Consider the following 6,627-nt stretch of genomic DNA (forward strand, 5'->3'; position numbering starts at 1 on the left):
TGAATTAGTTTCTGGATCCATCACATTGATATTTTGGTTAATTCATTGATGTTTTGAACCATCTGATGTGGTTCCTTTTCAAGATCATAAAGAGGAACCACATAATATGGTTTGAAATGTCGATATATTAACCAATATCAAGGCGATGGATTCAGAAACTAATTCACACAATACAAATCGCAGAAGCCTTAGATCTATAAAGCATATGTATTCATCTCTATTCTTTGATTAATGCAATACAAATAGGAAGGGGTTTTGAGAAGTTGCTTTCCCCTAGATAAATCTCCATGTATGTGTGTTATTTCTTGATGCATGTTTATGTTATGTGTTCTAGATTGTGAATTGAATTTCGCAGAGCAGTAGAGTAGATTTGAGTCTTGTGATTTAGTAAATTTCATGAACAGTTTAAGATCTACACAATTTCTACATTTCAAAACCACTAGATGAGTCCATCTTCAAGACACGAGGAATGATGAAGAGAAGATAGGGAAATAAATAGTGTGTGCAAAGTATAAGGTGTGTCATTCAACATCCTAACAACCGACCAAAAATAAGCCACTATTTGGAAAGTGAGAAAACATGAATGATACCTAAATGTTTAAATTATATTAGATCAAGAATAGAATATATATGTGGAACTTAATACTCTAGTAGTAGTAGTAGTAGTGTAGTAGAGAGAGAGAGAGAGCTATCCATGCAATTAAAATATGTGAAATCTAAGCTAAATGTAAAATAAATAAAACAAATAGGGCGGAATACATATAAAGGTGGAGAGGATAATAAATGAAGGATGAGATGAGGATCGGAGGGAAGAATGAAGGGAAGAGAGAGAAATATAGGTAGAGATGAGGGAAGGTAATAGTAAGAGGAGGAAAGGGGTCACAAGATGAAGGAAATACAAGGAAAAGAGATAAAATAAGAGAGAAGAAGGGGGGCCAAGGACCAAGAAGGATCAAGGATAAGGGAGGGAGTAAGACAAAGGAAAAAGGGAGGTCAAAAAGGAGGATTATTTATTATCATTATTAGTGGTTAATAAGGGTCACCAGATCTCAAGGCCACTAATATCCCTATTAATATTATTAGGGTGTTTTTTTATTTCTAGGAATTACCTTATTCGTCACTTGTAATAGCGATTTTCTTTAGTAACGATTTTGGTATTTTCCAAGCTAAAATGATGCTTTCTGTTCTTCGCATGTTCAGCAATGGCTAAGTTCTTAATCCTCTCATGTTTTATGTCAACACTATTTTCCTTAATCCTATCTTTTAGGGATCGCCTGGTTTCTTAGTTTTCTTAAGAGATCATATTTTTATTTTTTCATAAAATACATAAATAAATTTTGTTGTTAAATATTTATTTTTATTTTTTATATTAACTCCAAAATCTCATGTTTTAAACCTCTGCCCCATGCCTTGTAGCATCTGCAAAAATTATTTTGAATTTAAACATTACATAACTTACTTTTATGTAGACAACTCTAAATATTTATTTCATTATAACTTTTTGTTTGAATTGTTCTCTCTTTTATTTTTATTTCTTTTTCCTTTTTTCTGATTGGGAGAATTTGGAAAAAATCTTCAACCATGTGAAGAATAATCTTATCATATGAATTATTGAATATTTATGATTATTAATTAAAATGCTTATTATTGTTAAACATTCATTAATGTACATGTTTTTTTTGTGAATCAATTTGTGTTATCTTTGAACATCAAATTACATCAATCTTCCCCTAAGCACATTACACAACGTTACATTTTCTTCCTTCGTGGATTTATGTTTTAGGATTGTACATTGGTTTTTCTCTTTTGCCTTTCTTCTTCCAGACATCTATCCATCCCGAGGGACTGCCAAAAATAGATGGAGTTGAGACAACAACTTCATTTCCTTGAGATGTTTCCTTTGTCGAGTGCTCTAGCATATTTGTTGGTTCCTTGTCACTATCTAAGTGATATGATTAGTGGGTGTTTTTTTTCCCACTATTTGAAGGTACCAAAATCATGGGTAAATCTTGTGCCATATTGATCAAAGGGTGAGCTTCCTCTCCTAAGGGTTGCGATGGCATATCATGAGTCTAAGCTAAGTCTGGAGGAACAATATTGGCATCAGGTGACCTTTGATTATGTGAGGTATATATCTCGTGAGCCGTGGGGGACTTGGAACCTTTGGATCATTTTAGATCTTTCCATTTGCAATTCTTCTTCTTAGCATTTAGGTGCGAAGAGGAACCTTGTGAATATGGGCATGCATTTTGTAGGTGGTTGGGATGCTGACAAGTCCCACACTTGGAACCTTTGGGTCCTTTTGGATCTTTCCATCCACGGTTCTTCTTCTTGGCATTCAGGAGCAAAGAGGAACCTTGTGAATATGGGCATGCATTCTGTAGGTAGTTGGGTTGCTGGAAAATCCTACAGTTAAAAATCATATTTTCATAATCCATTAGTTATGAATAAACCCTACCTCTATACTTGAGCAGGATTTTTTTTGGAAATCCTTTACTGAGGCCCACTTCAACACATATATGAACATATGTGATAATTCCTTTTACGATCCTATAAGAGTTGATTTTGATGAAGTGACCTATTAAGTTTCCCACACATTCTAAGATAATTGCATGCGTCATATGGATAGGAAAATTGGGGAGTCTTACCCATACTAGAGTTACTAGAATCGATATAGAGAGAGGATTAAAATCTGGAAACCAAGATTGAAAGGAGAGGTTGAATTGACCCCAAAACCATGGTCCTTAATCAAAAGCCTTTTTCCAGTCCTCTAACTTGCGAAAAAGCACAATAAAAATTCCTTTTGAGAACAAATGTATCCTAACATCCTGAGACCAATTTTGGTGTACCCACTCACAAAGAGTTGATGATGTACTCCAAAAACCATTGAAACTACATATAATCACTTTCCATTCATAATTTGTGGCTACGGATTTGCAAGCAACATTATCTACTTCAAGAGAAGGGGTTTATGTTGTTTGTTCCGGCATGAATGTAGGTCTAGAGAGATATTTATGGTTTGCGAAAAAAATCGTGGTTTTGAAACATCCTTAAAGGATATAGGTGGGGCTGAGGAAGATGAACCCTGCCCCCTTGGCTCCACCTCAAATTCTTGCTACAATGTGAAACATGGTATCCTTGGTTATGTCATATTCTCTAAAGGGTTTTCGATCTTGAAGTTGTCGACCTCCATGAATAAGATGAAAACATCCATAAGGGATTTGCACCTTCTCTTGTATCCTCATCACAAAAGAAGAGATGAGATTTGAATTTGTACACTGCAAACAAAAAAAATCCCCGGGATTGGTTTCACCAAAATCGAGAAATACTCCAAATCTCATAGGGAAAGCCCAAGCCCAAGAGACGTGAGGGTTTTGTGATATGAACGTGTAAAGAATTAGCAAGAGGATGCCCATGGCTCTACCAATATCGAGCCAGCATTGGGCCCCGTAAGACAGAACTTCAGACTGAAATTATCCACCAAGAGACGGCCGTGTAACGGCCCTACAATTCCATTCTCATCTCGCTTTGCGATCTTTGAACCCTTCATCTATGTCATTCTTCACCTCCAAACTCTTCTCGCTGCTCCGTTATCTCATTTATTTACATATTAATTTGAAAAGCAATGTGTGTTTCACGGTAACACATTTAAATAGAGTTTTTATTGAACACTTGAATATACGATGGTAAAATTTAATCGGATTTAATTAAATATATGTTGTAGATTACAATTTTAGTTCTTTATGCCTATGCCTTTGAATAAATTCACTTTGTTTCCATAATTACGTAGAGTAGATTACACTACTTTCACTAATATGAAATCACATTGATATTGTTATATGGTTAAGAGCATGTGTTTCCTTCTAAGAGCTCACAGGTTCAAAACTAGAGGGGGTAGATTATATATGCCTTCATAGACTTAGCAATCAAATCCTTGTGCGGAGGTGGGTCCCTTGTCCCACAAACGAGGGGATCTCATACACAAATTTGGTGTTTGGCTTGGCCGTGACCTTAAAAATGGATATTATTATTATTATTTTTTATTAAATAATTTATATTTAAAATTTAAAATTTTAATATTTAGTTTATAGTATTTTATTGTGTTGAGAAGTATTTTCTAGTTTGATATGGTAAAAATGTTGTAACGTTTAATATTTTGGTTAAAATAAAACAAAAATAAATTAAATTAAAAAATAAAATAAAATAAAAAACATAAATTCTTTAGCCATGGTAGAGATGTTGTCATGTATTATTTAACATTTTCGGACTCTAGCTCATGGTTTTTCCCATGATATTTTTAATCCATATTTATTCTCATGATATTATTCTCTAATGTGGCCTATTTAAAGGCTAATAATTAAACTAGCCTAGATCCATCTTAACTCTGGATCTACCAAGTGCTAAGAAGGATCAAATCTCGTAATGTCTTATTTAACATTTTTGAACTCTAGCCCATGGTTTTTCCCATGGTATTTTTAATCCATGTTTTTTCCTATGGTATTATTATCTAATGTGGCCTATTTAAAGGCTAATAATTAAACCAACCTAGATCCATCTTAACTCTGGATCTACCAAGTGTCGAGAAGGATCAAATCTCTCTCTTGAGCTGCAAATCTCTTTTAGAGTGAAAAGAGATTTAATCCCTATCGACGCTTGGTAGATCCAGAATTAAGATGGATATAGGCTAGTAATATTTTAGTTTTCATTGCACATGTCATTATATCGCATTTTTCATATTCATTCTATGCATTACTTATTAATCAAATTCCAGACTAGTTATGTTGTTAGCCAAGTGAGAAACATAGTTCTCTAATTCTATAGAAAGAGACTATTTGTTCTAGATGTTGTAGTGCACTTGATGGGTGAAATCACATTCCACAAATATATGTTGAGTTGTCTCCTCCAAGTAAAAGGGACACTTGAGGATCCTTGAATTCCTTACCTCTATGAATTATCAATGATTAAAAAAATTTTGTGCACTAATACCTAATAAAATAACAAAAACTTAGGGATGCACTCTCCACTCCAAAGATCTTTCTAGATTGCCAACTATAGTCAAAGATATTTTTCTAACAACTTCTTCAAGTACCATTGCTTAATAGAATATAACCTTCTTTTGAGTCCCCATCCACATGATTCTTAGAGCTTAAATGTCAAGTGAGGAGCCTTGTGTAGGCAAATCAAAGTACCATTTGATCCTTGGTGGAGCTAGAAAGGGAAAATGATTTCTAACATATTCAACTTGCTAGCTATACTAGTAATCCCAATGTGGGAGATTGAACAAAATGTGGACACCGTGTTCTAAAATCCAACCCCTTATGCCAACTAAATCCTATTTTTGAGCAAGCATTGGGTTACCCAAGGTACAAATTATTATAGATCTAGATAGATTTTGATTCCTAAGGACTTGATATAAATATTCTCTAAAGATAACCATTGATTTTTTACATAATCACCATATGGGAGAGTCATCAATTATTAGGAGTGTTAATAACTTAAGAAGTCAAAGAGATCAACCATACACAACTTGTGAATGATACCCTCCTTCTTGAGGTTGTCTCTGTAACAATTCCTAATAAATTCAAATCAATTTTAGATATTTACATGTATATTTCCAAAGGTTTAATTAAAAAAAAAAATTCATGTTTATGGATAGAACACCCCCTCTCTATCGTAAATTAAATTACTCGAGTAGTAGAATTTTCCATAGACCATTAAATGGTCATCTTTCTAATATCTAAGAATCCCAATTTCCCTAAAGCATCATAAGAAAGAAGATTGGCAACCCATAGTTTAGAAGCTCAAAAATAAAATGGCATAGTAAGGACGGTAGTGGCTAAATCCAATATGGTACGTGACATTCATAAAATCAATCCTCTAAGCACTCCCAATTTTGTAGGGCTTTGCTCTTTAGCTCCCATCAATGTTACTCATCAAATTTGAAATGATATTAAAAAGTTATTTTGAAAAGGTGACAAAAACAAAAATAAAATATTCTTTAGTTGCTCTACAAACTCTTTGAAATAAAAACTCATTACACTAGAGTGTGATGTGTGAACCATCCTAAATTAATTTGGTCATTTTAGTGTGTCACTCTAAAACATTCAACAAAGTAATGTGCAATAAATTAATTTGGTCATTTTAGAGTGTGTCACTCTAAAACATTCAACAAAGTAATGTGCAAGAGCTCTCTGGATTTGTCTTTAGGAAATTACATCACATTGCATTTTGAATATGTCTTTTACCATATGAGTAGTTTTATATTTGCTAAGATCAAAATCTTTTATTGAAGTATATTTTATTTTGAGGGTTGTTTTGCTCATATAAGAAAATATGGACAAATAGATTTCTCAACTAATAAATTATTTACTATAGTGAAATATATATATATATATATATATATATATATATATTTATTTCACTATAATATCTTTATAATAATGGGTTTGATGGTTAAGAGTATGTGTTTTTTTCTAAAAAATCATAAATTGAAATCCAAAAATAGAATATGTACACATTCACAAATTCTAGTAGTCAAATCCTTGGGCTAAAATAAATCACTTATCCTACAAACAAAATACATTTAATGTCTAACTTAATTATAACCTTAAAATTAAATGATTATTA

The sequence above is a fragment of the Pinus tabuliformis genome, chromosome 6 (assembly GCF_031772625.1).
Source record: "Pinus tabuliformis cultivar Carrire ecotype Pingquan chromosome 6, CPIR1, whole genome shotgun sequence".
NCBI classification, from domain to species: Eukaryota; Viridiplantae; Streptophyta; class Pinopsida; order Pinales; family Pinaceae; genus Pinus; species Pinus tabuliformis.